General features: G+C 35.5%; 1 protein-coding gene and 1 pseudogene across 46 annotated transcripts in view; one reads left to right on the forward strand and one right to left on the reverse strand.

Moving 5' to 3' along the window:
- The window catches only part of SLMAP (sarcolemma associated protein), a 159,551-nt gene that overhangs the window by 120,607 nt on the left and 21,657 nt on the right, over positions 1-17,287 (reverse strand). The gene's annotated exons all lie outside the window — the stretch shown is intronic.
- Positions 343-1,367, forward strand: LOC106848639 (pyruvate dehydrogenase E1 component subunit alpha, somatic form, mitochondrial pseudogene; annotated as a pseudogene).

Here is a 17,287-nt window from a genome sequence, read left to right on the forward strand (position 1 = left end):
TTTTTAAAAATGGAAACTATGGAAATATTCAACAACGGAAGAATGGTTAAGAAAATTATAGCCCACCCACGAATATTATACACCCTTAAAAAATGTTTGTGGGTCTATGGCCCAGTGTACAGCAAGACATCATAACCACCACCACCACGGCCCGCACTCAGGAGGAAGATGTTCTAAGAGAAATATACTCATTGTTTCCCAAATGTCATGGCTAGGAGAGTGCTGGCGGCATATCACGTAACTTTGTAAATGATGCTACAGTTGAAATTAAGAAATGTGACTGACCTTCACGGGTTTGAAGAGGGCCCTCCTATCACAACAGGGAAAAGGGACTCAGTACAGGATGATAGAGACTATTTACCAATGGAATTAAACAGAAAATTATTAGTGGTATCTATCACTTGTATAATGTCAGGAAGTTTGGGGGGGTCTTGATGTCAGGATAAATAATGCAGATCATCACATCCAACTGGGGTCATGGCTTTAGCTTTACTTGTGGATCTTCTATCCCATAAATTTGCAGAGTTTACAGGACCAAGAGAAAGTTGCACTAAAAGAAAAGTAGGATCTATGCACATGTACGTCAAGAACTTCTGGGGCAAAAGCATTGTCAGAGCTCATATCCCTGTGAGAGCTGGTATTGGTCTGGCCTGTAAGTATAATGGAAAAGATCAGGTCTGTCTGACTTCATATTTGAAGCTTACAACATGGCAGCTTTGTGGAAATCACTGTTTATTTTCACCTGTGAGAATAACTGCTATGGAATGGGAGCATCTGTTGAGAGAGCAGCAGCCAGCACTGATTACTACAAGAGAGGCAATTTTATTCCTGGGCTAAGGGCAGATGGAATGGATGTTCTATGTGTTCAGGAGGCAACAAAGACTGCAGCTGCTATTATATTACAGATCTGTAAAGGGGACACTACTGCAGATTTACCATTATCAAGGACACCATACAAGTGACCCTGGAGTCAATTATCATACACGAGAAGAATTCAAGAAGAAGAGCGACCTTATTATGCTTCTCAAAGATAGAATAGTACACAGCAATATTGCCAGTGTTGAAGAATTAAAGGAAGCTGATACTGAAGAGAGGAAAGAAATTGAGAACAGGGTCCAGTTTACTAGAGTTGATTCTGAACCACCTTTGGAAGAATTAAGCCATCACATCTACAGCAGCGATACACTTTTTGAAGTTTATGGTACAAATCTGTGGATCAAGTTTAACTAGATCATTTAACAGAAGACTGTAAATTTACTATTATGCCTTCAATGGAACATCCATTGTCAACTTTAAGAAACTTTGTGGTCTCAACTTTAAAAGGCATAAAACCCATAAAAAACCAAAAAGTTTATGAATGTGTTACGCTGTGCTACAAAATTAAGTTTAAAAACTCGGGGGCGGGGGGGCAGGGCTGGCCCCATGGCCGAGTGGTTAAGTTCGTGTGCTCCACTGCAGGCGGCCCAGTGTTTCGTCAGTTCGAATCCTGGGCGCGGACATGGCACTGCTCATCAGACCACACTGAGGCAGCGTCCCACATGCCACAACCAGAAGGACCCACAACGAAGAATATACAACTATGTACCAGGGGCTTTGGGGAGAAAAAGGAAAAAAATAAAATCTTTAAAAAAAAAAAAACTCGGGGGAAAATGAAATGAGTTCCAAAGGTCCAGCGGTACAGTAAAAAGTACATCTTCTTCACTATGTCCCACAGTTTCCCAATTTCCCTCCACAGAAGCAAACATATTACCAGTTTCTTCTACATTAAAAAACGAAATTTCTCTTAACTGAAACAAACCAACACACACAAAAAACTCTCAAAATGTTTAAAAGAAAAGCCTCATAAATTCTCACATTCAGAAAGAAAAACTTGGAGGGAGAAATATAAACACTATGTAATTAATGTGACCCAAGCAGAAGATACAAAATATATATATTCACTCAGGGAATTTGAAGTCATTGAGTTAAATCTCTGGGAAGATAGAATAAGATATTTGACACATAGGGTAGGAATTCTCTCATATCTATACTTATACAAACAACTCATCCTAAAATAAAATCCAATCCCTAAGGCAAGCAGAGCCCTCCTCTCTTCTGTCAATGAGTCAGAAAGCTGTCTTGATTTTTGCCCATCAAGCCAGAAGACACACCACCTCTCTCTTGTTATGGGGGTTAGTTAGGTATGTTTTATAAACAAAAGTTTTTACAATTAGAGGAAAACATCCTCTAATATCTGTTATAAGTAACAAATTGTATCCCTTAACTGTGGCAGTCAAACTCTTGCCTTTTGCTTCCTGGCAATGTCACTCTACTAATTTATTCTCTAACACAGAAATAATGACCCCCCATGGTGGGCTGCCTACTGCAGCTAAACCACACAGAGAAGAGAACTTCTGAAGATCTAAAAATAAACGTATTAAAATACAACTCTCATTCTTACCCCTAGTAGAGAAAAAATATAATTATCTTATGAGTACCATTATAAACTGAGGTATCAGAGTGACTTGCTCACAGACAAAAATTTCCAAAGCGATGGAATACCTGAGTCACTATTCACCAAAGACTTAATTATCTCATATAGTCAGTGAAAGAAAATGATATAATATTATCAAAGTCATGTATTTCTGTAGTCTTTGTTCGGGGTTCCAAAATGAATTTCAATATGGTTGCTGTTTCTGAAAGTGATTTTCACACACTCAGATTTCTCTCTTAAAGCATTTAGATACATCCTTTTTCTGGGATTAAATTAAATAACATCTATGCATGAATTGATTTACACTATAGGTCATGCTCTACCAACTTCTAGCTGAGTTTACCTTATAATGTTAGCTTTTCCTAGAATGGGCTACTCAACTGAGCTATCACATTGCTTTGGGCTTTCTGCCATATCCTAAATTTAAAATTGAAACAGCACTTGAAGAAAAATAGGTACAACCTAACAGCCTATGAAACTTAATTATGGAGAGATTAAGCTGCATACATTAGCTCCAGAACAAAAAGAGTGAGAAAAAAAACCTAGAAAATCAAATATGAGATTTTTACTGCTGCAAAGGTCTACAAAATAGCCTCATCAATGAGAGATAACTTAGGGCCCCAAAGAAGCTGTCTATACAAGAATGCAAGACAAATAAACAAAACCAGGGGAAGGGGCCAGGACTCCAAAATATTATATTTCACAAATCAACAGCCTCCACAATCTCAAAAATACATAAATAGAAAATTAGCTCAACTTTCAAATGATAGACAAATTTAAGAATCACTTACTTGATTAAAAATATTATTGGCAATAAATGACTGCATTAGAAAAGACCTTATATACCAGTAAAAATAGTTACTATTTATTGAGTCCTTATTATGTGCTAGATTCTATCTTATTAAGTCCTGTATATATATTAGCTCATTTAATTCTCACAACTACCCTGTGAGGTATTATTGTTATCCCCACTTTATAAATAAGAAAACTGAGGCACAGAGAGGTTAAGTTACTTGCCAGAAGTCACCAAGAGAATAAGAATCAGGATATGAACCCATGCAATGATCTCCTCAGCTGTAGTCCCTAATTCCCACTTCTGAGCCCCCAGCTCTTAATCACTCCACTTTACTCACATCACTGCCTTTATAATTTTAGTACAACTCCTCATTTTGCAGATGAGGAAACTGTGTCCTCTGAGGAAAAGATAAAATTCATTCAAGGCTCAAAACTATTTAAAAGCAGTACTAGTACTAGGACTCAGGTTTCCTATTCACATTATGCTTTCCTATTTCACAATGGGCTTTTCCTCTTTTCCGATCATTTTTCCTATTTCACAGTGGGCTGCCTCCATTTAGTCTTTTTCAAATAATTTGTTTTTCTGAGAATAATATACTTATTATTGACGTCAGGAGAGTACAATAAAGTATAGAAGAAAATTAAAATCACTCCTCTCAGCTTCCAAGGATAACTACTGTAACAGTTCAACGTATTTCTTTATATGCATTACAAGACTAACACTCCACTTCTCTGCCCTGTATTTTTAAAGAAGTTAAGAGACATACTTTATATATAGTTGTATATTTATTTTACTTTTTCATTTATATCATTATTTTCCCATGGAACTAAATATTTTTTGAAAATATGACTAAACGGTAAACGACATTTCGTAAATTCCATTAATTTATTTAACCATAGGTCTACTACCACATAAGGCAGATTTCTTGCAATTAATCTCAGCGATGAAATTGTTATACATACATTTTTTTTTTTTTGAGGAAGATTAGCCCTGAGCTAACATCTGCTGCCAATCCTCCTCTTTTTGCTAAGGAAAACTGGCCCTGAGTTCACATCCATGCCCATCTTCCTCTATTTTAAATGTGGGACGCCTATCACAGCATGGCTTGCCAAACGGTGCCATGCCTGCACCCAGGATCCAAACCAGCAAACCCCAGGCCACTGAAGTGGAACATGCAAACTTAACTGCTGCGCCACTGGGCCAGCCCTACATACATTCTTATGCAACATCTCTGATAATTTTCCTAGATTAAGTTCCTAGAAATGACATTACTGAGTTAAAGAACATGACAATATCTAACACTTCTGTGGTGCTTACTATTGCCAAACTGTCCTAAGTGCTTCACAGATAGTATTAGCTTGTTTAATCCTTGCAACAATCCAATGAGAAAGGAAATGAATGCCTAGAGACAACAAGTGACTTGCCCAAGGTCATATAGCTAGAAAGTGACAGAGCCAGGATACAGACCCAGGTAGTCAGGCTCCACGATCCATGCTCTTAATCACTATGCTGGAGTGTTTTAATCCCACACTTTTCCAACCACATGATGTGAAGCCTCCTACAAGTTTACTAAAAATGTACAAAAATCATCTGAGGAAACTGTGTTTTAGTAAGCATCCCAGGAGATTCTAAAGATTGAAACACACCATCTCGATCAAACAATTTAAAAGAGAGGGTAGTGCCTGGTGGTGTAGTGGTTAAGTTCACACGCTCCACTTTGGTGGCCCAGCATTTGCAGTTTGGAGCCCAGGCATGGAACCACACCCACTCATCAAGCCATGCTGTGGTGGCATCCCAAATACAAAATAGAGGTAGATTGGCACAGATTTTGGCTCAGTGATAATCTTCCTCAAGAAAAAAAAATTATAAGAGAATATTTAATAAACTTTCCCATAAAACCTTTGATGGTTATATTGATATTTTAAATATGGATGGGAGGGCCAAGTAAGAAAGTACTCAAAAATGGTTAAAATAAATCTTCATGACCTTGAATTAGCCAATGGCTTCTTAAATATGACACTAAAAGCACAAGTGATAATGTAAATTAAAAATTTTAAGATCATCAAAAATTATTTAAAAAATAAAAAATAGATAAACTGAACTTAATCAAAATTAAAAACTTTTGTGCTGTAAAAGACACCATCAGGACAAATATGATATGATTCCACTCATGTGAGGCAACTGGAATAGGCAAATTCATAGAGTCACAAAGTAGAAATAGAGGTTATCAGGGGCTAGGGGAGGAGCAGAAGGTGAGCTATTGTTTAATGGGTAGAGAGTTTCTGTTTGGGATGATGAAGAAGTTCTGGAAATGGATGAAGATGATGGTTGCACAACACTGTGAATGTATTTAATACTGCTGAATTGTACACTTAAAATGGTAAGAATGATAAATTTTATGTTACATATATTTTACCATAACAATTTTTAAAAGGCATCAACAAGACAATCTACAGAATGGGAAAAAATATTTGCAAATGATCCATCTGAGAAGGGAATTGTATCTAGCATATACACTCAACAATAAAAAGATAAATAACCTAATTTTTAAAATAGGGAAAGGATATGAACAGACATTTCTCAAAAAATATACACAAGTGGCAGTAAGTACATGAAAAGTTCAACATTATTAGTTATTAGTGAAATGCAAATCGAAAACACAATGAGACACCCCTTCATACTCACTGGATGGCTACAATAAAAAAGACAGACAATAACAAGTGTTGACCAGGAACTGGAGAAAATGAACCTTCATACACTGCTGGTGGGAATGTAAACTAGTACAGACACTTGTGGAAAACAGTTTGGCAGTTCCTCAAAAGGTTAAATACAGAGTTACAATACGACCAAGCAATGCCAGTCCTGGCATATAACCAAGAAAACTGAAAATATATGGCCACATAAGAACTTGTACATGTATGTTCACAGTGGCATTATTCATAATAGCCAAAAAGTAGAAACAACCCAAATGTCCATCAACCAATGAATGGATAAATGAAATGTGGTATATCCCTACAATGGAATAATATTTGGCGGTAAGAGGTACGAATTACCGATACATACTACAACATGGACGAACCTTGAAAACACTATGCTGAATGAAAGAAGCAAGACACAAAAGGCCAATGTTATACGATTCCATTTATATGAAATATCCAGATAGACAAATATATAGAGACAGAAAGTAGATTAGGGGCTGCCACAGGCTGAGAGAGAAGGAAATGGGGAGTGATTGCTAATGGGTACAGAGTTTCTTTTCAAGACAACAAAAATGTTCTGGAATTAAATCGTAGCAATAGCTGCACAATTTTGTAAATATACTAGAAAACCACTTCAGTGTACACTTTAAAAAATTAAAAATATGATGAAGAAATTCATGATAAAGACATAAATTCTGAAATAAAGTGCTTAGAAGTGGTAATTTAAGACAGTAAGTATGTGAATTTTGAAAGAGAATCTTGGGAGAAAAATCCAAAGGATTTATAGAAACAACAGACAATGGAAACAAAGATAAAGATATTAAAACTGTCAAAAAGTTAAGAACTAGGAAAGTACAATGTCATGCAAACAAAAGTTTGAAAAGTTCTATTAAAATTCATGCTGAGGAAGATGGAAAAGAGAGTTTCAGAGTAGAGAGAAAACAAAAGGAATAACCACCCAAACAAAATCATTCAATGACTCATCTAAGAGGTTCCCTGATGACTTCAAAAAATAACTTAAGTGAAGTTTTGCCTGTTAGTAAAGAACAAGGTCAAGAAGACACATACATGATCTAAATTTATAAAATTGAGGGAGATATGGACAGATTTCACCAAATGCAGAGCGCTAGTAATTGAAGGCAAAACTGAAATTTAACCAGAATATTTTGGGGACATATGATAGTTTTGCTTTTACACAGCAAATTTCTAGAATAAGATGAACTGAACTATGTTGGACTCCCTGTCAATAAATCAGAAGCATTTGTCCTAAATAAGCTGAGGGGATGATGAAAGATGGATGGGCATACTGCACGCTAGAGTATCAGCTCTATGGGGGCAGGGACTTCGTTTTAACTAGAACAGTTCTTGGCACATGGGAAGTGCTCAATAAGAATGGCTAAACGAATCAACAGCACTTTGAAATCTACAGAATACTGTGCATATGCTTCAGGAATTCAAATCTAGACTAGGGAATTCTACACATCTAGAAATGGAATCTTAATGGAGGAAAGACCAGAGTTATCTGAGATATCTGCATTTCCCTCTAAATACCACACTGGGTGGAAGCAGACAAGAAGCCTACATCACTTGCTTGTGTTGTTAAATGTTTAAACATATTCATAAATTTCCTTTATTTTTTACAATTGTCAGTATAAGGAAAAATATAAATGAGTCCATACACTTCTACAGAGTTAACTATTTAAATGGTAAAAATAACTATATACACTTAGAATTCACCATGGCCAAGTTAAAAGAACACACAATATAGAAGATAAAATCCCATAAAGGCAAAGTATGATTTAAGTAAAATATAACAGACAAAATCAATATCTAAGAGATACAAGGAGAAAATATAAAACCTAACTGTTAAAACCTATTCAATACTAACTAAACTTCAAACAATGAATACAGAAGTAAGACAAAGTCCCCCCACCTTAAAGGAATTCAATTCAGAATAATAAACAAGAAAGAACTAAAATACAGTGATAAAAGTCATGACAGAGATAAAGACAATTTCTAACGATGACTGATTCAGCTAATTTACTTAAGTGCACATGGAGAACTTAAGACACATCTTATTTTAAAGCATTAGTACATGTATAAAAAGTTTCTATATCTGCCACATAAATAGTAAAATCAATACCAAAAAAAGGTATTTTATATTAAAATACCACTGAGAAGGTTGTATTTAAATATTTAATCAACACAATTATTACAAAATTTTGTTCTTTAAATCAAAGTACTCTATTGTGAGAATAATGACCAATGTCACTAGTTAGTTCATTTCACCTCACTTTTTAAACAAGACACCTGCAGGCAAGAGACATGCAATTAAAGCTGTAGCTCAAGTTCAAACAATTCCCTTTGAACAGACTAAAAAGACAGCCCACTAAAACATCCTGTTATACTTCTCATATTTGAATACTGTTCCAGATTTATCTTTACCAAGAACTTTACTTGAATCTAAAATATCAAGCAAAATTTGAGATGAAATGTTGTTTTGCTTTGCATTAATAAATAGATATGTCTTTATATCAATCAGTTTCAATCCTAAAGTTTAGTAAAGGACATAAATTGGTTCAAGTAAGAGAGATCTCTATTACCCAGTAAAATTACAATTTTTAAGTACTTACTCTAAGAGAACTTAGATACTATATCAAAAAACAAGCTATTTTTGGAGTTTTCTCTTGATACAGGAGTTTATTTGATAGTTTTTAAAAAAATTATATTGAAAATGTTGAAATGAACTTTCAAATGGTCATAACTTATAAAATTAGTCATACCTTAACTTTTTTTTCATCCTCAAACTGCTTTTCAAGACCCTGAGAAATTTACATGCTGTTTCAGGCATATTCTTAGCAGCAAAGCCGGATTTACAATAAGGAAGTGACAGTGCAGATTCTGGGTTTTGACATACATGCTGTACAATACAAAATATTGTGCAAGTGAAAGAGTACTAGTGTTCAGAACTGCAACACATGCTAAGCAAAATGGTTCGTTTTTAAAAAGTAAGACTGATGCTATATACTTATACTGAGCCAAAATTTATAAAAAGCCACTCTTTCAAAATCTTCTTCTCCTACTCTTCTGCTTAAAATAACGTTTTCCGTCTAAGAACTCATAAAATTTATTTAAAATAAATATTTCAGTACATCTTTATTATCTTTACATTCATGGATATAACACCTTGAAAGTGAAAACATTTTATTTGACCACTTTGCTCCAAAATAATGTTTTTCAATTAAATTTAGAATGAATTTTAAATATTTTTCCTATCTGTAAAATTACTTAATTTCTAACTACCAAGTTTATAAAACAGTTCTGCATACACCACCTCATTTCATTTAGTATAAATTCAGAGGAATTATTAGTTTTACATGTTTAATTAATAATTGTTTGATATCCTCCCTTTTTCCTTAATGTTGAAAGCACATTTTAACAGTCATATATTCAGCACCTACCACAAAAACAAGCATGCAAAACTGAAAATTATAAAATTATATAAAGAGAAAATAAGTGACCAAAGTAACATAAAATTAAGTAATAGAATTTGATAATTCACAAAATGTCTCTCTCACTACAAAAATATTCAAATTTTATCATGGTGTTTTCCTTCTTTTTTTATCCTTGGTTTATAAGTTCCTATAACCATTCTTTAATAGTCAGGTGTTTGTAAGGATGGAGACTAAAATATTTAACCCTTTTGTTGAATATTATAGGATTTATGCTAACAATTTAATTTGGGCCAAATGTAAACTATCAGTAATCCCAGATTAAGCCATCCTCAGAGAGTCTCTCATTCATATACTTTGGACAGAGTAAGACCTGGATATGTATCTAGCTATACACACACACATATATACACAAATTTTGCATAGACGTACCTTTCTACCAATAGAAATGCAAAGATAAATTCCTAGCATTAAAAACTCAGAACATCAAAAACATAACAGGGAATATCATCTTTGGCTACTGAATTTCTAATTTGTGTGGAATTACAAAGTTTTTAACATTCCTATATATTTTTGACATCTGTGACATGTCCCACTTGCACCAATTATATTTAACTCAGTAAGACTTCAGCATACATTTAAGTCTATGAGCAAATTAATCAGAATAGGGAATGCCTAACCTATGTGGCTCTTCTCATTCCACACACACCCCGCCATGCACCTGGAGAACCACCACAGTCTCCCTGGAAGTAGCAACAATTAAAACTGAAGAAGAGGGGCCAGCCCCGCGGCTGAGTGGTTAAGTCCGCGCGCTCCACTGCGGCAGCCCAGGGTTTCGCTGGTTCGGATCCTGGGTGTGGACATGGCACTGCTCGTCAGGCCACGTTGAGACAGCATCCCACATGACACAAATAGAAGGACATGCAACTAAGATATACAACTATGTAGCAGGGGGATTTGGGGAGAGACAGCAGAAAAAAAAGAAAAAAAAAGATTGGCAACAGTTGTTAGCTCAGGTACCAATCTTTAAAAAAAAAAAAACCTGAAGGAGAAAGAAATTATCATCACTGAAGTATATGTACACATATCTTTTATACGGAAACACCCTTAATTACCCTCTGCATCCACTCAGTCAAGCACTTTCAGGGCTATCACGTTCACTAACTAGCAGGCTTCTTAACCCACTGCCAGTGAGTTTCCACACCCACCACTCTACTGAACAGCCCTCATGCCACTCATGAGACTTCCACCTGCCAAATCCAAGGACTACTTTCAGCCTTTATAAGGTGATATTTGAGTGCCATTAACAATTACCTTCTCAAAAACGTTCCCCTGCCTTATTCCTCACAAATCCAATCTTTCCTGGTCCTCCACTTCTCTGCTAGCTGTTCCAATGTTGATCATCCCCAGGAAACTTCCCTGGAAAAGTATTTCCTACAGCCTTCACTACACATGAGCTCATGACTCCCAAATCTGTCTCCCTCAATCCAGATGATTCGGTTGCACATCAGGATGTTATTTCTAACTGTCCTTTCTACGGTATCACTCTTCTGGGTCTCCTTGCCTCTAGTTGCAATACTGATGTCTTACACTATCACCAAAACTGCTGCTCTAAAACCAAAGATCTAACTATCTTCTGTTACTTAAAATCTTTTGGAACTCATCACCACCTGTCCTAAAGGAAAAAGCTGCATGATGCTAAAATTCTTCATGAGTTGTTCCTAAACTACCTTTTCTGCCTCATCTGTCCCTTCCCCCACATGATATCACACAAAATCACTCAAAGTTTCTCAAACAAGCCACCTATTTTTACTCCTTCATCTTATTACTCCTGCTATCTATTAGTTCTGCCCGAAATGCACTTCCCTTTATTTGCATGCTAAAATCTTGCTCTTCTTTTAAGACTTGTTTCAGATGTCATCTGCAGAGAAGACATTCTTTTCCCTCCTTCATTGTCTTATCAATTGGTCAGTCCATCCTCAACATTTCTACTGAACTTCATTTGAATAGTACCTCTCTTAGCAATTATTTCACTGCATTATAATTATCTGTAGACATGTCCACCGAATCAAGGGTCATATCTTTTCACCCTTGTCTCCCTGTCAGCTAGCAAACATGCCACGTAGTAGATGCTTAATAAAGAGATGCCCAATAAGTAAATGCTACATAATTAATGTCACTATTTTAAATACTCTGTTTGACCCTATGAACTAATATATCTCAGTGTTTTATTTGAAAACATGATTGTTGTAGATTCAGTCCATGACAAAGCACATGAATAGGAAAGATAACGTAAACTGAAGAGATGTTTGGGGGGGAAAAAAATTAACGACTAAACCCCATAATTCAATGTCAGTGTTATCCACAAAAGATACTAAGTAGTGTATCAATGATATAGTCTTCTATCTCTCATAAAGAGAACAGCACTACTTCAAATTATAATTTTTCTGCCTTAATTTTCTCTTCTCTGATAGAGATACAAACCATTTTTTACTTTATGTCTATTAGAACGCTCATAAAGGCTAAGGAAACAACTTTATTTTTGCTAAAATGCATTCTTATTTGATAGCTCCCAGAGCTACATAATTTTTACTTTGCTTTGGAAAGTAAGTGAAGCATAGTAGAATTTAAGACTGTACTCAATTATTCCACTGCTTCTTCCCAAATGAATATTAACCACACTGCCCTACCCAAGTGCATCATACTTGGCCATGTGACTTGCTTCAGCCAATGAAATGTGAGTGGGAGTGACATACGCCATTTCTTTTTCTTTTTCTTTTCTTTTTTGCTGAGAAAGATTAGCCCTGAACTAACATCTGTTGCCCGTTGCCCATCTTCCTCTTTTTTTGGTGGAGGAAGGTTTGCCCTGAGCTAACATCTGTGCCAACCTTATTCCACTTTGTATATGGATCGCAGCTACAGCATGGCTGATGAGTGGTGTAGGTCTATGCCTGGGATACGATCCCATGAACCCAAGCTGCCAAAGCAGAGCACGCTGAACTTAACCACTACGCCACAGGGGTGGCCCACGTATTCTATTTCTAAACAGAAGTTTTAACTGTAATTACACAGCTCTGCATGGCTCTTTTCCTTCTACCACCAAAACATGTCCTAGATAGGAGCTGCTCCTTTAGCTGAATTCCAGACATGAGAACAACTGTGGATGGAGCTGCCATCTACCTATACAGGTAACAAGAACAAAAAATAAATCTTTGTTATTACAAGGCACTGAAGTCTTGGGGTTGTTTATTACCACAGTATAAACAGCAGAAACTAACTCATACCCTGAATTCAATGCTCCTCCTCTATAATATCATAATACCCATGCATATACTGCTATAAAATTATTATACTATTCTTAAAGGGTTTTTTATTGTCTTATGCAAATAGACATAATTTCAAGAAGTCAGACATTTGTTTCTTCATCTCTAGTACTTGCCAGTAGAAGACTGACAAATGATTGTTGAAAGAACTATAAAGGTACCCATCATACATTTTCCAATAAATGAAGCCACAAAGTTACTGAAAATTTTGAAAATGTAATACAAATATAACTTACATTATAAAGACGAGCTGAACAGATCAAAACAACATATATTGTAAAAAGCTGAAGAGATCTCACAGTCATTTGTTACCTTATCTTTGGTTAAATATCTTAACATTCTTCTAAAAGGTTTCAGCAATATATTTATCAAAGATTCCAAAAATACCAAAGATTCCAAAAATTCCAAAAAAACCTTACTTACAACACATTCACTTAATAACCAGGAAGGAAAGAAGAGAAGCATGGGAACAGATGTCCAAGTTCATGCATTGTAAAATTCACATGCTTTCTCACAGATCCATATTTATATATGTTTAGTTATGCTGTTTCTAAACAGTTCCTAAAGGAATGGCTGACCCAGAAAATTGACCAATACCAACTCAGAAGAACCAACACATTACAAAACCACATAATTCAGTAATTTTAAAATATGTTAATCTGAAGTCACTTAGCACTGGGGTAAAAAGCCTACAGCCTCTAATGCCTCTAAGTGTGTAACTCTATTAGTAAATACAACCAGGTCATTAAGAAAAGGTTATGTCCTTTACTCTATTTAAGATCACAGAGAAATGTTTAATCACTTCAGGAAAATTTCCATCCAAAATTGATTTGGGTGCAAAAGGTAAATTTTCAGCTCATCAGAAAATCCTATTTTCTAAAACAACTCATTCTCTCATGGTGTCAGAAAACTATGACATAATGATGACTGGTGTAATTCCTAATCTATTACAATATATTTGAGTTTTAAATTTTATACAGACTAAGATGTACCTCAAATTCTCTAAAATCAAGTAAATGCCTGTGTTTGCTAAATCTTGCTAGCATTTTATTACATAATGGAGTACATGCATTAAAAACTACACAAGGTGGAGCTGGCCCCATGGCCAAGTGGTTAAAGTTTTGCAAGCTCTGCTTTGGCAGCTTGGGGTTCGCAGGTTCAGATCCTAGGTGCGGACCTTCTGCACTCATCAACCATGCTGTGGAGGCATCCCACAGACAAAGTAGAGGAAGACTGGCACAGATGTTAGACCAGGGCTAATCTTCCTCAAGCAAAACAGAGGAGGATTGGCAACGGATTTTAGCTCAGGGCAAATCTTCTTCACACACATACAAAAAAAACCCAAAAAATAATAAAAACCACATCAGGTGATAGGAACAGAAATTTTAACATTAAGTTAATACTACAAACAGATTCTCAATCTTTGTGATTTTCCTAAACACTTGTGCTATTTTTATTCTAAAGAATCTAAAACTATAACAGCACTTCAAAATGAATGGCTTACTCATTTTATAAGTTAACTTTACTATAACAACATCTATATGGACAATTTAAAAACAGCACTAACCAAAAGTCACACAGGACATTTTCTATGTGTTTTTTTTTCTTGTAAATATTTTTTTTAAGTAGGGTGTTTTTACCTATGAGCAGTCTAAATAAGAAAATAAATGCTAAGATAAAAGTTGTCACCTTATTCCATTTAAATACTGAAATGTACAGTTAGGTTAATATATTTTTACTTCTCAATATTCCATCAAAATGCTTTAGTCATGTCACCAACAACCTTCATAGATATTAACAGTATACAGACTTTTAAAATATGAATAACTGATAAGTATTAAATAGTAATCTCTGGAGGATTGGGTGCAGGTATCAATGCATTTTTAAAACTCTATATGATTCTCAAACTCTTCCAAAAAACTGAAGAGGAGGGGAAGCTTCCTAACTCATTCTAGGAGGCCAATATCACCCTGATACCAAAACCAGACAAGGACAACACAAAAAAAGAAAATTACAGGCCCATATCACTGATGAACATTGATGCAAAAATCCTCAACAAAATGCTGGCAAATCGAATACAACAATACATTAAAAACTCATACACCATGATCAAGTGGGATGTATACCAGGGACCCAGGGATGGTTCAACATTCGCAAATCAATCAACATGATATATACCACATTAACAAAATGAAGAAAAATCACATGATCATCTCAGCAGATGCAGAGAAAGCATTTGACAAGATACAGCAACTATTTATGATAAAAACTCTGAATAAAATGGGTATAGAAGGAAAGTACCTCAACATAATAAAGGCCACATATGACAAACCCACAGCTAACGTTATACTCAATGGAGAAAAACTGAAAGCTTATCCTTCTAAGAACAGGAACCAGACAAGGATGTCCACTTTCACCACTCTTATTTAACATGGTACTAGAAGTCCTAGCCAGAGCAATCAGGCAAGAAAAAGAAATAAAAGGGATCCAAACTGGAAAGGAAGAAGTAAAACGGTCACTATTTGCAGATGACATGATTTTATACATAGAAAACCCTGAAGAATCCACCAAAAAACTTTTGGAAATAATAAATGAATACAGTAAAATTGCAGGATTCAAAATCAACATACAAAAATCTGTTGCATTTCTATACACTAACAATGAAGTAGCAGAAAGAGAAATTAAGAATATAATCCCATTTGTAACTGCAACAAAAAGAATAAAATGCCTAGGAATAAACTTAACCAAAGAGGTGCAAGACCTATAAACTGAAAACTGTAAAACATTGTTGAAAGAAATTGCAGAAAACACAAAGAAATGGAAAGATACTCTGTGCTCTTGGATTAGAAGAATTAACATAGTTAAAATGTCCATGTTTCCTAAAGCAATCTACAGATTCAATGCAATCCCTATCAAAGTTTCAACGACATTTTTCACAGAAATAGAATAAAGAGTCTTAAAATTTATATGGAACAACAGAAGACCCCAAATAGCCAAAGGAATCCTGAGAAAAAAGAACGAGGTATCACATTCCCTGATTTCAAAATACACTACAAAGCTATAGTAATCAAAACAGCATGGGACTGGCACAAAAACTGGACAGAGATCAATGGAACAGAATTGAGAGCCCAAAAATAAACCCACATATCTATGGACAGCTAATTTTCAACAAGGGAACCAAGAACATAAAATGAAGAACGGAAAGTCTCTTCAATAAATGGTGAGAAGAAAACTGGACAGCCACATGCAAAAGAAAAGTAGGGGCTGGCCCAGTGGCACAGCAGTTAAGTGCGCACGTTCCTCTTCGGTGGCCTGGGGTTCACCGGTTTGGATCCTGGATGCAGACATGGCACCGTGTGGCAAGCCATGCTGTGGTAGGCATCGCACAGATAAAGTAGAGAAAGATGGGCACGGATGTTAGCTCAGGGCCAGTCTTCCTCAGCAAAAAGAGGAGGACTGGCAGCAGTTAGCTCAGGGCTAATCTTCCTCAAAAAAATAAATAAATAAATAAATAAGAACTCATACATCTCAACAACAAAAGAACTAACAACTCAATTAAAAAATGGGCAAAAGATCTGAACAGACATTTTTCCAAAGAAGACAGAGGGCCAACAGGTACATGAAAAGACATTCAACATCACTAATTATTAGGGAAATGCAAATCAAAATTACAATGAGATGTCACCTCACACCCGTTAGAATGGCTATAATTAACAAGACAAGAAATGACAAGTGTTGGAGAAGATGTAGAGAAAAGGGAACTTTCACACACTGCTAGTGGGAGTACCTACTGGTGGGAGCCACTATGGAAAACAGTATGGAGATCCCTCAAAAAATTAAGAATAGAGCTACCATACAATCCAGCTATTCCACTGCTGGGTATTTATCTAAAGAACATGAAAATGCAAATGCATAAAGATATATGTACCCCTATGTTCACTGCATCATTACTCACAATAGCCAAGACTTGGAAGCAACCTAGGTGTACACTAAGGGACAAATGGATAAAGATGAGGTATACATATACAATGGAATACTACTCAGCCATAAAAAAAAGATGAAATCTTGCCATTTGTAATAACATGGGTGGACCCTGAGGGTACTATGCTAAGTGAAATAAGTCAGAGGGGGAAAGTCAAACACCACATGATCTCACTCATAAACAGAAGATAAAAACAACAACAAACACACACATAGAGATAGAGATTGGACTGGTGGTTACCAGATGGGAAGAGGAGAGAGACGAGGACAAAAGGGGTGATTAGGCACATGTGTATGGTCATGGATGGTAATTAGTTTTCGGATGGTGAACATGATGCAATCTATACAGAAATAGAAATATAATGATATACACCTGAAATTTATATGATGTTATAAATCAACGTTACCTCAACAAAAAAAAAATTCCAAAAAGAACTCCAGATGATTCTAATATGCAGCTGAGGTTGCATTTTATATTTTTTTCAATGTCCCAACAAAAGATTAACACCTTTTTTCTTTCAATGTAATTCATTTTTAAGGGAATGGCTTTAAACATTTCGTTA

This window comes from Equus asinus, chromosome 21, assembly GCF_041296235.1.
Source record: "Equus asinus isolate D_3611 breed Donkey chromosome 21, EquAss-T2T_v2, whole genome shotgun sequence".
NCBI lineage: Eukaryota > Metazoa > Chordata > Mammalia > Perissodactyla > Equidae > Equus > Equus asinus.